The 22,909-nt window shown below is 39.2% G+C and overlaps 1 protein-coding gene across 2 annotated transcripts in view; it reads left to right on the plus strand.

Annotated features, from left to right (window-relative positions):
- LOC6584867 overlaps window positions 1–22,909 on the plus strand; it is a 70,696-nt gene that overhangs the window by 14,286 nt on the left and 33,501 nt on the right. The window contains exon 2 of one of the 2 annotated variants that reach the window (XM_044009634.1): window positions 11,200–11,234. The exons of the other annotated variant lie outside the window; for it this stretch is intronic. The gene's annotated coding sequence lies outside the window, so the exon portion shown is untranslated. The remainder of the gene's footprint in view (window positions 1–11,199; window positions 11,235–22,909) is intronic. 2 annotated transcript variants of the gene reach the window in all.

Consider the following 22,909-nt stretch of genomic DNA (forward strand, 5'->3'; position numbering starts at 1 on the left):
ATTGACTTTTGCTTAATCTCGAAGAAAAGGATCGACGACATCTTTTTAAATGCTTCGAGAATTGGACTAAGCCAGATATGCCATCAAAATATTGCGTATGTTCCTTAAGAGTTCCTATAGTAAATAAATTGCATTGTGCATAGCTCAGCTATTTGACGGGTTGGACGGGCTATCATAGTTCAGGGAATAAGCAGCCGTCTAAGGAAGCAAAGCAATATAAGAATAAAAAGATTATTAAAATTTCGAAAATAAAATATACAAATGGAATATCTTAAAGAAACTTGATAACAAACTAGAGAGACTTTGGCTTTGCTTAAAAAATTAATTAAGTCTTGATATATGTATGTATATATGTATGTGTGTATGTATGAATGTATGCCTGTATATGTGTATGTATGAAGCTTGCTCTAAAGATTTCTAAGGATAAGAGACATATGGAAAAACAAACTAACTAAACTTAAGCAATTCTGATTGGTGAAGCGAACAGTGCGAGAGAGAGAGAGGTAGATGATGAGGTAGAGAGGGAGGGAGAGTCTTGCTAGAAAGCCGTGCTAATTGCATGCGATTAGGAATTGAGCTGTCTCTACAGCTTCTCGATTCCAGCAATCAGCGCTGCACTTAGCATTTAAATTTTGCTGCAGTGGCTTGCTCAATAGATTTATAGTTGAAAGAGACTTCAATATTGCATTGAGAGTGCATTGTGTGACTCTATTCTTCACATGATGCTTTTGTTCTCAGATCCAATCCGTTTAATTACGCTAAGCTGGTACTCACAGCTCGAGCATCTTCGCATTATTTCATCATTTGAAAGGAGCAGCTGCTTTCTGCAAATTTTCCACAAATTAATTCCATTCCATATGCAATCATGCACAATTGACATCATTTGATAGAATTCGCTTATACAATATTTCTGCTCCTCTCTTTATATATTTGGACGATATTTAAGGTAAATTTCTCTGTAATCGATCTAAAATAATTGGTTAGCAATTTTGTTTAGTAATGCAGTCAAATATTACAGTGCAGCAAGGCGTATACTTGATATTTTAGCAGGAAGAGCAAATTCATTTATGATTATATACTGATAAAATTGTGTCTTTGCTTATTTTTTCTTAGTACAATTTGTATTTTATTTTATTTTATTATTTTCAATAGATTTAAGAAAAAAAAAAAAAAAAAAAAAAACCAATACATTTTTATATTTTTTTTTATTTTTTTAAATAAAAATGCAATTTTCATAAACTTTTTTTTTATATGTATATACTTTTTAAAATATATTTTTATTATATGTATTTTGGAAATCAAAATGCTTTACATATATTTTAAGAATATTGTATATGCATATATGATGTATTTGAATTATATATTTTATCTATTAGTTATAAATAATGTATGTCAAATTATGTCTTTGACTATATTTTTTGCGTATAATTGGAATGTTGCTTAATAAGGAACTGAATGTGTTTATTCAAATGAACCATTTCGTTTTAAAAACTCATATAAAAATTCAAACCTAATCAGTTAAACAGCACTGTTCATATAAATAGTTACACCTGTTACACATTGTCACTTGCTCGCAGTTAACAAAAGTTTACTAATGTTAAAAAAAGAAATGAAATGAAAATGTGATAAGCTGTTTACCTAAGGCCAAGCAACTGCGTATTAGCAAATGCATTTCGCATATAAGGAGCTCACCCCGAAAAAAAGATTATTTAATTCTTATGAAAATTAAATGCAATTGTAGAGGGAAATATTTGTGATGCTGCTCATCTTGGTTTGCATCGAGTTAAAACCTAGGAGTAGAAAAGTTATTTAAGATAATTTTAAGTACAAGTGCATCTCGCCTTTGAATTGAAGGTGCAAGTGCATGAATATTCACCTGAGATTTAATATTGAAATATCTTTGTGGCGCTGCCTGAATGATTTTCCAACATTGCCAGCACGACGAACTAGCTGCAAAGGAGTCAAACTGAATAGAAATTAAGTTGGGAATTTCCGCATCAAATATTAAAATGTAAAATGCCGGCTAAAGACTCTGTTCGATAAAATAATCTGGCCAAAAATGTTGATTCAAAGATACAAAGCCCCGGACTTAAAGAGCTGCTGCGGCAGCAGCTGTTCCCCTGCCGTATTTGCACATCCGACACCGACTTTCATTTACGGGCTCTTCACAGCTTCTGGTCAAACACTCGAGAAATCCCATTTGTTGTTCTTATTCTTGCTTTGTTGTGGTGTGTGTGGCATAGCGAGCAATGATTCAAATTGCTTTTTGTATGCTTGACCCAGCCTCTGCATTGTATTATGGTGGCACGTGTACCACAAAATCAAATTCTGAATCAAAATCTGAATCAGAATCTGAATCAAAATGAAAATCAAAATCAAAATCTGAATCGAAATCAAGGTTCTGCAAATATAAACTAGCTGCCTGTTTGCGGAAACTTTCAATGCGTACTTTAGCCAAGTTGTTTCTTCTCTCTGTGTGTGTGTGTGTGTTATGTGTGTTGTGTGTGTGTGCGTGGCAATCATTGCATTCCACTGCATTGATTGGCTTGCCTCGGGGAACGGTGAGGCAAACTTGTCGTGGGCCTAGGCAAGGCCACGGCTCTGGGCTAAGTGTGGCTTCGGATGCCTCAGCTGCCTGGCAATTGGCGCAAAATGCATTCCATATTGCAGCGCAGCCTTTGTTGCGACTCGGTGCCGAGGGAGCGAGCCATTCCCAAAAGCAGCCCGAGCAGAGCAGTTTTTATTAGCTCGAACTCTTCAACTCTAGTCGCCTGCCTGCCAGCAGCTCTGCATGGCAAATCTGTTCGACAAGAAGTCGCACAACAATTGCGGTCTCTCTCGCTCTCTTCCTCTCTCTCTCTCTCTCTCTCTCTCTCTCTCTCTCTCTCTCTCTCTCTCTGTTTCTCTCACATACACACACGCCACTGAAAAACTACATATGTTGCGGTAGCCCTGCAGCTGCATTATAGCATATAATTGAAAAAGCCAGGACGAGTTGACTTCGACGTGCGTGGCCGAGGACTTGTTAAATGCCAAATTTGTGGCGCATGAAACCTTGAAGCTAATCTAAACTCACTCCTAAAGATCTGTGTGAAATGCAAATGGAAAAAGTTTTCGAAACTATTTCCGCGGAAAAAGTGTGCTTCAAAGTTTTTATGGGCGAAAGTTTAATTTTCGGCTCTCTAGCTCGCTCTTCCGGTCTCTCTAGCTCTAGCTCCCCCTCTCCTCTCTCTCTCTCTCTCTCTCTCTCTCTCTTTATCCTTATATTCGCCTTTATGCACTGTTCAAGGATATTTGTAGTCATCAATTGTAATTTCTTGTCTCTTACCAACAGCTTAAAGCTAGTTGAAAGTAGTTTTGGTTTTCCTAAGCCCCAAGTTCTTCCTGGATATCTAAAGACCAGTACTAGAAATTATCCTATCTTATACTGGCCTATCTGTCCCTCCTTAAACTTTTCATGACGTTTACTTTCATTGGAATAAATATATTCTCTAGATTGAATATATATTTTCCTAAAGTATTTTTTTTTTTTTTTCTTAGATTAATTTGGTGATATACTAAAGAAAGTTGGTAGCTCTGTTTGCCAAATTGATCAAGAAATTTACAATTTGGAGCATTAGGAAAAAGAGTTGAGAGATAAAGAAAATTAGGTTTTAAAATGAAGACTCAATTTTATGCAGACTAAAACAGAGTGCGATAGAAACAAGTAAGAGATTCTCTGCCCAAAGTTGGTATTACAATTATTCTACGACTATTTTATGCACACATACAAGAGCGCATGCATATACACAGACGCATGCATCCACACGCACGCGCTCTGCTTACTGCGCAGTAAGCAGCGAATGCGCTTGGGTTATCTAATTTACACAGTAAATCCGAAATAACTGAGACAAATCCGCTTAAAAGCCCATATCAATTGATCGATTATTATCGATAAAAACGAATATTTATGAGATATGGCGAATGGTATACGCAAGCTCATATATAAAACATCAAGTCTCTAGCTGATGTGGTTTACGAGATGACTGCGTACATATGGACAGACATGGCTATATAGACTCAGCTCGTAAAGAATAGAGAATAAGAATCGGGTCTACTAACATCCATCCATTTTCCATTTACAAATGGTTCAGAGTATACAAAAATAGCTTTAATCATATAGAAAGTATTCCACATTTATGTAGTTCGGAAAGTCTGCACTGGTATATGGGTAATTATGAGTCTGAGCTTAGATTCCAGCTAATTTAATATATATCCAGTTCCATATGCTGTCCGCCACATTTTCATTCTCATATTCCCTTCATTAACGGCAACTTGAATATGATCAGGGTTTATAATCAGACAATCAGGCAATCCCAATAGATTTTCAGTTCCATATACTAACAAGAGCATTTTGAACTTCGTATTCACTTTTAAGGTCTTTCGCTTGTGCTGAATCCGATTTAAAATGGCTAATAAAATTTTCTGATTATTTAGGTCCACTTTCAGCTATCAGATTCAACTGGGCTCAGATAAGTCCTGCCCTATACGTGTGTGTGTATGTGTGATTATAGATGGAAAAGTTTGTATATGAAACGAGTTTCGTTAGTCTAATGGATTCTAATGGTTGATGTTTTGCTTAAGCAGTGCCTCGCTTAGTTGGCAACATTTGTTAGCCATGATCTCATTTGGCCAGGGTGGAACTGAAACGTGTGGGAAATTCGTGATATTAGCAAATATGAAGCGGCTAGAGGTGCGCTACACGTGACAGGAAAAGTCGAGTGAGCCTCGAGCCGGGCAGCTGGCGACATTAATGAAAGAGTGTTTGTGGCAGGACGCAAAGCCATTAAGTGCACAGAAAAGCAGCCAAAGCAACAGCTAAGGGCGCACAGAGCAAGCGAGCGCAGCTGGAGCGTAATGTTGTCTATTTAAAGAAGTCGGTTTCTTTCACTAACATATGTGCTATATCTGTTGCATGCTCTCCCATGTGTGTGTATGTGTGTGTGTGTGTGCACTTGAACTGTGCGCCACAAGTGTTGAAAAGTGTCGAAAAGGGTGTGCTCTAGAACGCTTGGCTGGCACTCACCAGCACTTGACTGTATGTGTGTGTGTGTGTGTGTGTGTGTGTGTGGTGTCTGTGTGTGTGCAAGGTCAGCCAGCTCTATCTACACATTGTCGAAGTGAGCACAAACGCGACTCAGAGCAACACACACACACACACACACACACACACACACACACACACACACACATACACACACACACAGACACAACTGTTGATATTGGACTGGCTCATAGAAGTCGCACGACATTGTCACAACAATGCAAATTGTTTATTTGTTGACACAACGTGAGTTGATTTTCCTTTAATACCAAATTGTTTATTAAAGACAGAGAGAAAGAGAGAGAGAAAGGACGAGAATGAGAGGGAGCTTAATGCCATACGCTTTACCACTCAATTCAAAGGCAATTCAATAGAAATGCCACTCGAATCGTAGGAATGTTCACATATGTTGCCCAAATCATTCAATAGTCGAGACTTGAAGCCGAGTCTTGGGGCGGACTTTAAGCTCAGAGTGTGTGTGGGCAATATTCATGAACTTGGCCAACTCGGTGTGGCTAGCTGGCAATTTGTGAATTGAGTGGAGCCCAGCTATTAGGGGCAGGGTGCTGCAGCTTATTTGTTTTGCTTAGTTCTGGCATTGACAATGCGGAAAGCGGAAGCATAAATAACATGAATAATGCACGAACTTTAATATTCATTCAATTAAAATGCTCGAAAGCAAACAGCAAACAGCTAAAATGCAAATCACTTGGTCTGCCGCACTCAGAGCTGAATATTAAATTTCATCTTTACTACAGCGTGAATCCTAAGCAAATTAGTTCTGCAAATCTAAAGCTGACCATGGTAATCAAAATAGAAGCAGCTGCTGCCAGTCCACAAACATTTCTCGCTCTCTTCAGCTTGACCAACTGCATATTTCGCTTAGTCTCTGTGCTCTGGCTGTCTTGGCTGACAGGTGTTCATTGAATGCAGCCCGGCAGCTGTCATTCTCGACCCGTTTCATTGAATATGTCGCTCAAATTGCAATTTTATTCAATTCAATTCAATTCACCAACCAACAACAACAACAACAACAGCAAGAGATAAATTGCACTCGCACTCATGCAAGGATGCTGCTCTGCGTGTATTCCGCTTGGTTAGAGCTAATGAAGTGGCATTAAGCTGGAATTGCTACGCTAATAGCATATTCACTGCAGCTGAATCTAATAGCTATGCAGCGTATATATTATCAATATATTATGTATGTAGATGGTGTTTGCTACAAAATTAATCACCCGAAAACAAACTTAAACTACTCTTGTTCTGCGTGTAAATGTGTTTATTGAATTCATTTGAATCTATTAAATCTAGTCCAGAATTTACAATTCTGAAATGGTTCAATCGTGGTGATTAAGGGACTGTGAGAATAATTAATCGGATATGCTCCATTCATTCATTATGCCCCGTTCTTGCTGAGTAAACCGATTCATGGCACTTCGATTTCCATTCTCCCATTTGTCAAACCTCACACTTGTCAAACTCGATTTGATATTTGGTGTAATTTGCAAAGGAGTGTTGAAATGAAGAAGCTGGAGATACAGAGTAGAGCAACGGGGTGTACCAAAGCATATCTAAGATAACAGCTTCTTCATTCCAATTGATTTTTCACCTTCAATATTTTGCGGGTGATTACAAGAAGTTGAATCACAGTAATCACAGCGTGTTGAAGCCGATTAATCAAATTTCTCGACACTCAGCTCATTATATTGATACAAAATTAAATATAATAAACACACAATTATGTAGTTAATAAGTATATAGGCATTCAACATGATCTTAAATGCAATTTCCATGCAAGCATTCATGCATTCTGAGTATTATGTGTATCTATTCCATCAGCTTTTATCGTTCTCTCTCCGAGCTGAATGTAATATTAAGTATACGCATCCATTGCTCTGCGTGCTCTGTGCCTGGCTACGATTTGGTTGCAGCAGCAGCTGGCCGTTCGCCTCAGAGCTGAATGTTTACGAATCTGTATATAAATAAGTTTGTATTGATTTTTCATTATTTATGTTTCATATATATTTCAATTTAATAATAAATATTCATGGCAGGCGCCCAGCGCCCAATGGCAGCGCCGTCCCCGGCCAGTGTTGGCCAATAACTGAATTAGTTGTGGCTGTAACCCAATTGATGCAATAATCTAATCATGCAAAAAACTGCACTTAATTGCGAGAGTTTCCAACTCACAAACAGAATCAATTTCATTTTGATGCTGCTTGCAATTTACATCCGCCGCAATGGGGTCGCTTAGTTCGAGGGAGCACGAAGGAGCCTTCGATATATTTAGCAGAATCTCTTGGCTCTGGCAGTGGTATAATCAGCATACAGGGTATCTATCTAGTGGTTAGCCCCGGCCTTTCACTGGCTTTTCATTTATTTTTTACGGAAACTTCGCCCGATACACACAGACAACATACAGATTTCCAGGTAGCTAAAAATGTCAGCCATTTTGTTTTAGTTGGTGGCATTGGCCACGGCTACATGTTGACAGCACCAGCCACGCCCACCAGCCGCCCCATCCCCCGGCCACTACAGCTGAGGGCGCCCAAACGCTTTGCAGCAGCTCGCAAAAAAATATTTAAAATTTATTTATAGTCAAATACGGTAGACTGCACCTGTTGTTGTTGTTGTTGTTGTTGCTATTGTTGTTGTTGTTGCTGTTGTTGTTGCTGCTGCTGCTGCGGGTGGTTGCTGCTTTGTTATTATTGTATTGCCTCTGCCTTGTCAACACTGTGTGCGTGTGTGTGTGTGTGTGTGTGTGTGTGTGTGTGTGTGTGTGTGTGTGTGTGTGTGTATGGATGTGCGTGTTTGTGTATTGACAACAAATGTTTGCTGTTGTTGCCGCAGCTGGGGTGTAAAAATGATTGAGTGTTTGAACTCAACTTCTGTGTTGCTCTCCGCGTGCTCGGCAGCAACCCGACCCGCCTATACCCTGTAAGTGCTAGATCAAAGGCAAAGGCATCGCATATCGTATCACACACATTGATTGATAAGCAATATTCACTGGAGTGGGCACTGATAGAAGTAAGGATACCCAGCAGTGGATTTTCAGTGACTGATTGACAATTGCAGCCTCAACTTTGTGTGCGGGGTATTCACAATTCGATCAGCTGCTGTGCTGGTGTTGAGCTCAATCTTTGGCAACGTTTTAAATTGTGTTTAAGTCACCTGCTTCCCGGTAAATTTCGCTTTTATTTTTTTGCTGCCGCTTCTGCTGCGACACAGGAAAATTACCAGCGCGCAGCGAGACGTTGGCCTAACCCAAAAGCGTCGACACTGTCAACAGTTGCCGTGGCAGCTGCTACAGCCTTTACCGTTGCCAGTGAAATGGGTACTGCCTTTACCTTTGCCTTTGCCTTTGCCTTTGCCTTTGCCTTTGCCTTGGAGCCCGTTTGTTTGTATGCACTTCAATAAAAATTTAGCATACGCTTCAATTCACTTCACTTGCCACACGCACTGACTGCGACACACAAGCACACACATATATACACTTTACACTAAACGCGCACCTGCAACGCCCTCTGGCGGCAGGCGTATGAAAACATTGCTTTGTATTATTACGTCTGGCATTTTTCGATTATATGTTGCCTTCGCTTTTGGGTCTCGTTTTTCAATCTAAATGTCAGCACATCTAAGCACGTGCGTGTATCTAAATAGCAGCCACTGTATGCTCTCCCTCTGTGTGTGTGTGTGTGTGTGCGTGTGTTGAGGCAAATTACTCGAGTGAAGTGCGCACTTCAAGATGAAATAGTCAAGCAACTGACACGCAAACAACTCACTTTACATCCCTTATACTCATCAATTAAACTCTGTGTGTGTGTGTGTGTGTATGTGTAAGCATACATACATACATATACTTATACATATTTGTGTTTAGCTACCTAATTTGTCAGACACAACTTCTGCAGGACGCAGCGCCTCCTGCTCCTGCTCCTGTTCCTGCTCCTGCTCGCACGCCAAATGCTGCAACGGCTGCTACGCAAACAGCAGCAGCAGCAGCAGCAGAAGAAACAAAAATAAAATAATGAAAAACATCGCATATAAAAACTGGAAGTTGAAAATTAAGCCAAGCAACAACAATTGTGGACGTGTGGGCCTGTGCGTGCGTGGGCGTGGGGCGTGTCATAAGCAGCAAATTTCAAAGAAAAATGCAAAGGCGCTAAACGTTTGCCTCAGTCATCAACTTGAAATTATTTTCCTCATTCATTTGCAGCTGTCGCCGAATTCTGGCCTGCTTACTGCATACACTCACGCACAAAAGCACGCGCACAGCGCTCACTAAGTGCCCAAGTTGAAACAGTCAAAGCAAATATGTAGACAATGCGAAAGTCCTGCCGGCTTAAAGGATATCCACGCAGCCGCTGACTTTGTCCGGCCTTCAACTTTAAACAACATCTAATTCAATTTAACTTGTTGGATTTGGCCAACATGGCGGACGTGTTGCTACGCTGTCAAGCATTCTACCCCGCCCCTCCCTCTCTGGAGCATCCGTCTTGTACAATTGCTCGGACAACGCGTCTAATTGCGGCCGACCGACTTCCAGCCCAACTTCAAAGCTCTGAGACATGAGCAACTACCTGAAGATGCCTCTCAATCATGTGCACAAATTCCTCTCGAAATGTACAGTTTGAAACATGTGCTCTAAAGAGTTGTGTTCCTTATGAAGACTGGGCATGCTCTATGGCTAAAGAGCTAACAATCAACTATTACAAATATATGCTATATATAGTCCAAGTGTAAGCTAAAAAAGTGAACTTCTCTTAAAAATTGACTGAAGAATATATGTATATACATAGATACGTAAATATATCCATTATATATGTTACACTTTACTTCTTTATTATTATTATTATTATTTTGTATACCCTGAACCCATTGAAAATGGGAAATCAGGGTATAATGGTTTTGTTAAAAGTATGTAACAGGTAGAAGGAGGCGTGGCAGACCCCACAAAGAATATATATTCTTGATCAGGGCGACGAGCTGAGTCGATTTGGCCCTGTCCGTCTGTCTGTCCGTCTGTCCGTCCGTATGAACGCGTCGATCTCAGAAGATATAAGAGCTAGAGACTTGAAATCTTTTTCCTAGGTCCGTGTATATCACGCGCATATCAAGTTTTTCTACTACTCCCGATATTTTATTATCGATCAAAAACCTTATCGAAAGCTAGTTATTTAAATATATCTCCTACACCTTTAGAGCTAGAGCTTGCAAATTTTATATGTAGACTTATATGTATTTTATATAATTTCGATTTTTGTTGTAATTTACCCCCCACCCCTATATCCACCCCTTACCCTCACCTTTGTACAAGGCGTATTTCAAGTACTAGAGACTTGTGCTTGAAAAGTACATACATTTTTATCATATAATTAGTTAGCAGTTAGCAGAGCGCGTTCTAATACGTGCGTGTGTATGTATGTGTGCCGAAAAGAAGTGCAGAGTGATTAGAATATCAGATTAGAGGGTTCGGGGTATCTACTAGTCGAGCAGTCTCGACTAGAGTCTTCTTACTTTTTTTTTTTTTTTTTTTTGTGTTCTTTTTATGTTGGGTAGTCACTGCAAGTCTTATCCGAGTCTCTAGCACTGAGGATCCAGATTTGGTGTTTTTCTTTTTGCAATGCCCCTGGCTCGCGAAAGTCTTGCTACAGTATCTATATATCTATATCTATTTCCGTGAGTATTTATTTCAAACATCAAGCACAAAACGAATATACAGTATACTTTAAAAGACCTTCGTTATATCCGGCAGACGCTTTAATCGTATAAGTTGGCCTTGAGACTAGAATTTTTATCGCGATAACCGTACGGACGCTATAAGCGGAGTCCTTATAACTTGATTCTACTCTACATCATTTCATTGACTGAGTGTGTAGAAATAGCCAATTCAGATTCCAAGGTGGTAGATTTGAGAAAGTTGAATTGCTTATGAAGGCCCGACTACGATGCTTCCATTTCATTTTCAAAATGTGCAATGTATTTGCTATTACACTTACTCTCGACATCACTCTTTAAATATTTAAGTATTCGGTTAAAGGCAATGATCTTTGCCAACTTGTATATTTACTTTCTTCAAATTGGATAATGTACATAGTTTTTCCCTCTCTTTGCAGATACAAAGCACATATTAACATACATAAGTGATTGTGTAAGTATCTCTCTGGTAGACCTGCGTGAAACGTGACACCTACACACACTCAATTCATTCGAATATACACAAGCACACTCACACACACATGTTTATGTGCTTACACTTATACATATATGTATCTAGATACTCGAAGACATTTGATTGATGATGTTGACAACAAATTTGCGGCAGCTCGCAGCTCGTCGTCGAATGTGAAAAACTGTTCATGTGGAATATTTTTAAACGTTCGACTAATAAATATTACAAAATCCCATTAAATTAATTGCTGTACATATGTATGTGCACATATGTATATGTATGACTGTATTCGCCCTTTATAGCCAGCATAAAGTGCAGAGTGTTTTTAAATGTTGAATGAGCCACAGAAGTCCTAGGAGGGGAATGACTTTTAGTGAGTCACTCTGTCCTTGAAGCGGTCTTCTAGAAGGGCTAAAATATTTAGCTATAACCAAAAATCGTGATAAATCAGCGAAACTCCGCTGCTATGTTTAGTGCTTGTAGACATTATTTGAGAAGGCTGAGAAGAAGTGAATTAAATATATTCTTCGGGATTGCAAAAATGGGCTTGGAAAACTTTTGTATTTGCAGCCCTAAGGTTAGGTGCTGAGGTGAAGAGATAACAAGCCAGACTCAACTAAGAGATGAACTAAGTGCTACCCTATAAAAGTAGTGGACCTATACACAGCTCCTGCCCATACTTAGGCTATTTGAATTGATTTGAGACAAGGTCAAAGACTGACAGCTGATGAATAGTATTCTACAGCCTTGTCAACTGTACATGGTAATACTTCGCTGACTGAGAGTCTATTCTGTGATCTATATTCCCACTTATGATGCCATCATACCCCATTTAAGGCCATCTGCAATGGGTGCTGGATATGAAAACTTCACAAATCGAAATGAAACGCAACGAAACAAAGGCAAACAAAGCGGGACAAAGCCAAATAGACGGATTTCAAGTAACTACATATGTTTCATTGCCCGCGGGCGAAGCCCATTTAAAATTCAGCAGCAAAGAACAAAAAGTTTTCGTACCACATCGGACTTTTGCTATATAAATGTTATAGCACATATACGTATGTATGTGTATGTGTATATTTATATACAATATATTGGATGTACATTGTGCGCGCACGCACACACGGTAGCACATTAGAGGCTATTCACAATGAACGAAACAAAAGACTTGCAGTCCCTCGAGATGGGACCGCTTTATAATTTCAATTTATAATAACCGCACACGAATGCCCTGTGCACAGTCACACAGGCTCTCAATTGTCTGGACCAGGTGGCGTTTATTTGTATATATTAACGAGCACATTTGCATTCGGCTCGGCTTCTGCGCTCCCATACACACACACACGCACGCACGCACACTTGACATAGCATATACTGCGAGGCAATTGTGAACACATTGATCTTGAGCCGAATCGAGCCTGTTGCTAAACTTCCTCTGCCAACTTTCGTAATTAAAAAAGTTTCATTCTCATTGGCTTCAGGACAATTACCAGATTTTCTCTAAAGAATATATCGATTCGAAAATAGCGAGTGAGTTAAATAAACTGGATTTTCGGATCTTAAATATGTGGATATAGCACTTGGGAATAGGCTTAGGATGGTCGGGGGGGAAACTATAGATGCAGATACACATATAGATACAGATACAGATACAGATACAGATACAGATACAGATACAGATACAGATACAGATACAGATACAGATACAGATACAGATACAGATACAGATACAGATACAGATACATATACAGATACAGATACAGATACAGATACAGATGCAGATACAGATACAGATACAGATACAGATACAGATACAGATACAGATACAGATACAGATACAGATACAGATACAGATACAGATACAGATACAGATACAGATACAGATACAGATACAGATACAGATACAGATACAGATACAGATACAGATACAGATACAGATACAGATACAGATACAGATACAGATACAGATACAGATACAGATACAGATACAGATACAGATACAGATACAGATACAGATACAGATACAGATACAGATACAGATACAGATACAGATACAGATACAGATACAGATACAGATACAGATACAGATACAGATACAGATACAGATACAGATACAGATACAGATACAGATACAGATACAGATACAGATACAGATACAGATACAGATACAGATACAGATACAGATACAGATACAGATACAGATACAGATACAGATACAGATACAGATACAGATACAGATACAGATACAGATACAGATACAGATACAGATACAGATACAGATACAGATACAGATACAGATACAGATACAGATACAGATACAGATACAGATACAGATACAGATACAGATACAGATACAGATACAGATACAGATACAGATACAGATACAGATACAGATACAGATACAGATACAGATACAGATACAGATACAGATACAGATACAGATACAGATACAGATACAGATACAGATACAGATACAGATACAGATACAGATACAGATACAGATACAGATACAGATACAGATACAGATACAGATACAGATACAGATACAGATACAGATACAGATACAGATACAGATACAGATACAGATACAGATACAGATACAGATACAGATACAGATACAGATACAGATACAGATACAGATACAGATACAGATACAGATACAGATACAGATACAGATACAGATACAGATACAGATACAGATACAGATACAGATACAGATACAGATACAGATACATATACAGATACAGATATAGATACAGATACAGATACAGATACAGATACAGATACAGATACAGATACAGATACAGATACAGATACAGATACAGATACAGATTTTTACAGGGTATCTCACTTCTAATAACTTGCTTTCCCACTTTCACTGTGACTCTAAAGTCTGAAGACGATGCTTATGTAAATTACAGGTGCTGCTATTTAAATATGGCTCTAGACAGCCAAGAGAAGGTAGCGAAATAACGGCATATTCATTATTCTATTTCTTTGTCGCTGTTGTTGTTGTCGTTGTTGTTGTCCTGTTGCCTGACATTATTTCCAGCTTCAGATGCTGTCAGTTTTTATTAAAAACTTCATTCTATCCTGCACTGAAGCCTTAATAGCAACAAAAGCAACGGGACAGCTCCATTAAAAAATATGACTATGTTTTTCCCAAAGTTCTCTCACAGTTGGTGCTACGAAAACGCTACTGCGAGGCCTTGAGAGTGTTTCACCCATTTTATCATAAAATAAAATAAATGTTGAGTTTTGACTGACAATGCGATGGAAGTTTGTACATAATACTCGTATATGTGTATGCATGGTGCTTGAGATTTTCTATATAATAATTAAGAGTTTCTGGAATACAAATTTGTCATAATAAAAAATTATGTGACAGTTGAAATTGTGAAAATAAATGCCACATCTTTACCCAAGCTAACTAAATTATGACATTCTTGTGATATGCATCTTTAGTATATGATGCTTACGACTATGATTCATAATAAAGGACATACTATACTAATGTAAATACAAATGTGAATGATGAATGTGTGATTTATATTTCCAGAATATCTGTACGCCTTCGTGTTTACTCGTCTGTCCGTTCCTGTGAACGCAGCAAAGTATAATATAATAATAATAATAATAATAATAATAATAATAATAATAATAATAATAATAATAATAATAATAATAATAATAATAATAATAATAATAATAATAATAATAATAATAATAATAATAATAATAATAATAATAATAATAATAATAATAATAATAATAATAATAATAATAATAATAATAATAATAATAATAATAATAATAATAATAATAATAATAATAATAATAATAATAATAATAATAATAATAATAATAATAATAATAATAATAATAATAATAATAATAATAATAATAATAACAATAATAATAATATTTTGCTATAACCCATCTCACTTAAGAATTATCGATATAAATCGATATTGCTCACCTGTTAACATCTGTAACTGGAAGCATATGTATGAAAACATCTAAATTTGAGGACCTTCCTATCTTCCCCACAATTTTGCATTCCATTTCAAATACTAAAGACATGCACTTTTGGCAGCTACGCACATCTGGATTTCATTAGAATGCTCTGAGAATTTGATTAAGAAAGTTTATGTGGAAGAAAAGTTATTCAACAATTAAGTTAGCATAGAAAACGCACAAAGTGCAGAGCACGTTCTTATGTGTGTGCGAGTATATATATATGTGTGTGTGTGTGTGAGAGTGTATGAAAAGAAAGCTGAATGATTAGAAGCAGCTCTGCATTAGGCTTAGGGTATCTACTAGTCGAGCACTTTTGAGTAGAGCATCTTCACTCTCTCTAATTATAAAGCGAATAGAATTATAGCACCTCAGCTGAACAGAGAAGGACATGGGTAGATCATTGTGAATGGGACCGTATGGTAATTAGTGATGCAATTACTTTCCACAATAGAAGAAAGCACGTTGGAGTTGGCTGCGAAAGAGTCCCGCAATTTGTCATGCGGCTGGACACATAGTAGTGGTGGCATGGCTCAGATTAATGTCTCCAAACAGTTGTCGGCGGCGTGCAGCTGGGTGATAATCTCATCTGTGGGGCTATAAAATTTAATGTGCTTAACATCTGCAGCGGCGCGACGGCTGCATTTGAAATTTGGTCCGTTTGACGCAGTGCGAACAAGCTGGCAAATGGCGGCGCCTCCATTTTGTCGCCACAGAATGCTTTTCCGCTAAGCTGACATTCATTTACCTCATCATCGTTCGCCTGGAGTGTTTTCAGCTGTTGTTGCTGCTGCTGTTGCTGTTGGTTAACTGTTTTCACGTTCTCGTCGCGCTGGCTTTCAGTCTTCATTTCTTTTCAATTTTGGCCGGGCAGCTGTGTAAACGGTTTACGTAATTTACAGCACACAATTTTTGTTGCTAGCAGCAGCAGCGCCACGCAATGCGACGGAGTGTGAAACGAATAAAAATCCATTTTGCAACAATTCTCCGCTCAGCATGAAGCGAAGGGTTTTAATTTGTGCGCAGTTCAGCGTCGCAAATCCCGGCCAAACTGAGAAAAAAGATAGTTGAAAAAAAAAAAAAAAAACTGCAGTGACTGGGAAAGTTTTCAATAACTATCTCATATCCTCACCCACACACACGAAAGCACACACCCATACACACACACCCACACACACGCTCATGTTATTTGCTTCCGACTGGCTTTTGTGCTGGCAACTGTTGAGTTATTTTATGTATTGTGCGGGCCGCTGCCGGACCTTGCCCCGGCACTGATAAGCTGCAAATAGTCGGGAACGGCAGCGCTGAATTGCTCCTGGATCCACACGCGCGAACCTTTTGAACGACCGTCCGTCCGTTCGTCCGCTTGTCCGTTCCACCGTCCGCATTTGCCAGTAGATTTGCTCAAAGCCATTCGGAGAGTTGGCCGAGCAAGTGTCCGGACTATAAAACGGAGCGGAGCGGAGCGGAATGGAGCGCCGCCAGCTGACGTAGATATTGTTGTGTTTTTTTGCAGAGTTTTCATTCTCGATTTTTCTCGTTTTTTGCTTGCTCTCTGTGTTTTTTACTCGCTCCGGACAAAGCGCCACGGGCGCTGTCTGCTTACTATAAAAGTTAAATTGCAATTTCAAAAAGTATTAATGTGACAGCCGTGTGCGGAGACCACGACAAAGCTAGGGCGGGCTAAGGCACGGGCAGGTGGGACTGCTACAGCCGGGGCTGACCGACTGCAGCATGCTCGAGCCACACACTCTGTCGAGGCAGACTAAAAGTTTCTTTTATGGGTTTTCCCAGCCCGAGCTCAAGCTGAACTTTAGTTTGATTAATTCACTTAGAAAGTGCTAATATGCCTCGTTTTCATTTGTAAGCCGATTAGCAAAAGTGCGCTCAAAGTTGAGCAAGTTGAAGCAAGGAAAACTACTCGATGCAAAGTGAGAGAGAGAGAGAGAGAGAGAGGGGGGGAGCATTTCATCTGAGCCGGCAAAGCTGACTAAAACGACTCGACGTGAATTCGGATCAACGACTTAAGCTAGCATGCAATTGGAGTTGCTTCGATAGAGGCTTCACTCGATAGTTCCTTTCAACGATACTATCGAGAGTGCCTTTCACAGATTCACCAGCTCTAGCTCTAGCTCTGTCTACTGCATGGGTATCGGATCATGTGGTGCATTCCAGTCGATCAAGGGATACTTCTCTCTACCAAACAAATATCAGCAAGTCAAGCAGCAGCTTGCGGCACGTAGACATTTTATAGGGAATCTGCTGCTGTTATTGCTAAGAGTCTGGCAAGACACCAGCGCTGTGTGGTTTCTGACAGCTGGCACCGAGAAAATCTCTTTTGCTAGGTGGGCTTTAGACTTGAGCTTGTGCAGCAAGCTGTGCGTAAACTCAGACGTGTGCTGCTCAAGTAGCTGCATCACTCTAATAGGTATCTCTCTCTCTCTCTCTCTCTCTCTCTCTCTCCCTCTGACAAGCACTTTTTGAAACAAAGCTGTAAATAGCTCATTAGCGCACAGCTCGAACAGTTTTAATGGCAATGCAAATGCGCCAATTTCGCCGAGGGCTGGATGAAACATAATTGTGGTAGTCCATGATTTTGAGCGTCATGGGCGTGGCCAAGTCGCCTGCGGCCAATTCAAATATAACGCAGTTTGCCATGGACACACATGGCGTATGCGCAATGTGCGAGAGGGCGAGTGTTTGTGCAGCTGGCGAAACAGTTAGCTACAATTGTTAACTGCCTGCAAGTCTTCAATGGAGTCAGCTGAAGCATTAGCTATAGCATCGATATATATATACATATATATCGATATATACATAAGCATATTATATATATGCTCGACTTTATTGGCCCTTATCCAGATGCAACAATTTTAAAAACGACCTTATTCCTTTTCGCTTCATTTTTAATGGTCTCGGGGTGTAAAAAAAAAAAAAAAAACAACAATAATAAAAACCAATATAGATTCTACTTACACACACACACACATACACACAGATTAACATTGAGTACGTGCATGCCCGAAGTCGATTAAGCATGCATGGATATCTGCACGAGTGTGTATGTGTGTGTGTGTGTGTGTCTCTTTATGCATGTCTGTATATTTAAGTATGTATCAAATTAAATTGGGCTCAATAAAAGCAGCGCTCGCATCATTCCAATTTGGATTTCAAGCAGGCATGCTGGCACCCAGCTATACCCTGCTGCACCCCTCGCACGCAAACAGATTTTTATGACGGCAGTCGCTAAAGTCGCATAAAAACTGAGAGCAAACACTCTACTTATATATGAAGCTGCTCGAATCGTGTATACTCTACTTGATACTCTCTTCTGTACAGCCAATATTAAGTATACGCAACTAGTGCATCAACTAGTGTCACTTCACACTCGTATTTATTGCGTTTGAGTAAGTGTCTTAACTATAAACTACCCATCTAGTCCCAAATAAAAAGTGAAAACAAACTCCACTTATACAACTCCACTTAGACACTTACACAACTAGTGTCACTGCAAACTGCTAAATATTGCGTTTGCGCAAAAGTATCTTAACTGTAAATTGCGCATTTGGCCATAAACTCATGTTTTATTTAAGCATATTGGCTATATTTTAAGCTTAGGGACTGTACTAAAGCCTGAAAGGCATTGATCTCGGTGTGGAAGGCGACTTCATTCGGTCTTTCTTATCTACAATGTTGACGTCTTTAATTACGAATAGACTATGACAATGACATGGCATAAAACGATCGATTCAAAGATCAGAGGACAGACATACATTCTTTAAACGAAAATTATGATAAATAACAAAATTCCTTGAATATTCTCAACTTCTGTGCTCTGCTGACTGCGCAGTAAGCAGCGGATGCGCTGCAATGTGGGCAATATAATGAGAATTTATTTGTTGAATAATTTCTTTTGTAGATATATAATCTTAATTGAACTTTCAGAGTGTAATCATATAGTTAAAATGTGTGTACATTCTAAACCACAAGTCTCTAGTACTTGAGATGCGTTTTTTATACTCATTCACGAAAGTGAATCATTATACTCATTCACGAAAGTGAATCAGTATATTGGTTTTGTGCAATGTCCGTCTTGCTGTCCGTCCGTCTGTCCGTCTGTCCGTCTGTCCGTCCGTCCGTCTGTCCGTCTGTCCGTCTGTCCGTCTGTCCGTATGAACGCAATCTATTTCGGCGCTATTGAAGCTAGAGACTTGAAATTTGGAACACATACTCGTGTATATCTCCGATTTATAAAGTGTTAAAATTTTCCCGATCCGCCCACTAGGGGCGTGGCAAATCGGAATATGCATTTTCCGATATACCAGAAATCATGTTTGTTGAAGAGCTAGAAAGCTGAAATTTGGTATGTAGGTCCGCGTTGACCACCCAAGATCACGAGCTATGGCGGATATATCTACGCCCATTGGGGGCATGGCAAATCGGATAAAACTGTATCTCCTAAAGTTGTAAACCTAGAATGCTGAAATTTTGCACGTCAGCTAATGGTATGATTCTATAAAGTCTGAAGATAAATTATAAGTCTACGCCCATTGGGGGCGTGGCAAATCGGACCTGAAGATATAGTGATTTTTTAAATTCTCCTATATTTTGGACACTATTGATGGCAGAGACCTCAAATTTTGTATATATACTCGGACTGATCACCCAAGACCAAAAAGTTTTGTCGGATATATGTCCGCCCACAGGGGGCGTGGCAAACCGCAAAAGTTTACATCTCCTAAAGTATAATAGCTAGAAGCTTTAAATTTGGATAGTTGAGTTACTGGTAGCCTCCTCTATCGATTCCCCAAAAATAATTTTTACGCCTCTTGAGGGGCGTGGCATATCGAAAAATACCCTGTAATTTTCACATTTTTTGAGGGTAAGCATTCAAACTTTGCAGTTAGGGTACCGTTATCTCTTTCTAAAAACTGACCAAAAATGAGGTGTCTACGCCCAGTTGGGGCGTGGCAAATCGGAAAAACCTGTATATTCTACAGTATTAGAGCGAAACTTAACTACTAAATTGTTGATGGGATGTGAATGAGTATTCCGCAGTCGGTAACGCCCGACTGCAACGTTCTTACTTGTTTACAAATTGGGGGCGAAGGGGGCGTGGTATCCAAAATCTGTAAATTACAAAATCTTTGTAACTGAAGTTCACTTAAACTACGTATAGGTATTGAAGTTTTATTTAAGGATTTAAAAAGAAAATATATACAATTTATTAATATGGCAATATTTAAAGCTTAAAGACTCATAAAGGCATATCAAAACGTTCTTAAATATAATAAACATAATGTATACGGGCTAGACTGACTTAAGTTTGCTATATTATCTCATCTATGAATTTCGCATTCAGATTAACTTGAAATTGATTAATATACTATATATTAATATTATATGTATATATTTAAATATTAGACAATAGCCCTGAGGCATGTAAATTTGTTATTATATGCATGCATACTTTCTTTCCATAAAATACTACGTATACGAACTGTGCTTACGTTATTACGTATACGCATGCCATACGATTCCTAGATAGAAATAATATCGATTTATATTTCTACATGTTGACAACTTTTTTGCCCAAGGTCTTTAAATACTTTCTGATATACATTCATAAATTTCTTATACGTCACTTTTTTACAGTACGTTACGTATACGCAACGGTGTCTCATTACGTATACGCAAGGGAGGCTCATTTTGCATCTAGATCAAAAAGAAATTTTAAATGCGTGCTTTTTGTAGCCTTCGCGAAGTGTCCAGCCGACGCAGCTGAGTAAATTCAGCATCGATTAGCTTTATTACGGGAATCGATAAAAATCAATATAAAAGTCAAGGATATCTACTTCCCAGGACATATGTATTTATTACTACTTTTAGTACATCTGTCTTTGATTCTCTCTCGCCCTCTTTCTCTCATCTTCAGTTCTGTTGAATGCAATATATAGTATATATGTAGTATAGTATATAGTATATATGTAGTATAGTATATAGTATATAGTATATATATATACAACTCAAGACAAAATGTATTTATTTATTTCTTATTTTCTTTCTCTCTCTCTCTCTCTTTCGCTCTCCCTCTCTTGTGTCCTGTGCAAGCATAGAGTTCAGTTAGAGCATTCGAGTCGGGCATAGAGTATTACATTAGTAGTGTATTAGACGTTCAGCTGGTTTGTTGCTGTTGCCAACGTCAGAGTTTCGCCTTGTAACATTTGAAAGCCTTTCGAATTGGAGAAATCAGCGGAAACGGAAGAGCGTCAAGGACCACAGGAAATGGGACCTTGACAACAGGGCAATGTCAAATATGCACAAGTTAAATGTGTCTGTTTGTATGTCAATGCACTTGCCAGGACACACATACACACACAAGCATACACACACACACATATAAATACATGTGTATATGTACTTATTTGTGTGTTCTTTAGACAGTTATTTGTATGCAATACGCTGACGACTGCTGACTGCTGGCTGCTGGCTGCTGCAACTTGCCCCAGTTGCTCGGACCAAAAGTTAGACAGCGAAAGTGGGGCGTGGCTAATACTGAATGGGAATAAAATGCGAAATAATCAGGGTGCATGCGATTTGCATAATTTGTAATGTGAAATTTCCGCTTACATGGCGCTCATTTCCCGCACAGCACACACATACAGTCCCCTCAGCTCCCTCAGTTCACTCAGTTCACTCAGTTCACTCAGTTCCCCTCAGCTACCTCAGTGGCCTACGCACTTTGACTGATTCCCTTGTTTTTGTAGCAGACCAAGTCTGTGGAACGACAAACGCACAGACCTTCAGAGTGGCAGTGGGCGGAGGGGAACTGGCGCGCTTGGATAACTGTTTAATATGCATAAACTTGGCGAACAGAGCCCCGCACATTTTTGGTCGTTGTATCCTTCCGCTCCGGCCAGAGCCGAAAACCTGCCCCGTGTGGCCCCAGGCAGCGCTGCGGCCCCGGACTCTGAGCTGGGACCAAGGCTGGCGCTAGTCTCTGGCAGGGCGGGGCCAGGGCCGAGGTGGGGCCGGGGCGGAGCGGAGCGGCGTTGACTGCTGTTTTTGGCCTAATTGGCTGCCACTGAGCAGCTCTGAAGAACTTTGGCTACGGGGTTTTGTCTCTCACATTAAAGACTTTTCCGCTTGGCCAACAACTTTCGAGTTTCAACAATTTGTATTTATGTATATTTTTGTTTTATGCTTTATGGCCCCACTAAATAAAAATGAAAAGTAAATATATATATATATATATATATATATATAAATATGCTTAACAAAAATAGTCAATAACATCCACTCTGCCTTTTAACAGGGTATTGCGTGTGTGTGTGTGCGCGAGTGTGTGTGTGTGTGTGACTGTCATGTTGGGCCATGGCAAACGTGCCCCGCAGTCTCAGTGAGCAAGCGAAAAGAAAAAGAATCTTTGTTAAGTCGCAAACTTTGTAATTTCCCGGAAAAATAGAACAATAATATTTTTAATAACACGAATTATAATTTAATAATCTAGCAATTTAGGAAACTTTAATGTGTTCCCGCGAACAGTCAATAGTCCGAACAAATTCATTTCATTTCACTCGAAAAATCTGGCCACCCTCTGAGCCCTGAGCCAGAGTTTTGCCCCACTGTGCGCGTAT

Source organism: Drosophila mojavensis, unplaced genomic scaffold (genome assembly GCF_018153725.1).
Source record: "Drosophila mojavensis isolate 15081-1352.22 unplaced genomic scaffold, ASM1815372v1 contig_136, whole genome shotgun sequence".
NCBI classification, from domain to species: Eukaryota; Metazoa; Arthropoda; class Insecta; order Diptera; family Drosophilidae; genus Drosophila; species Drosophila mojavensis.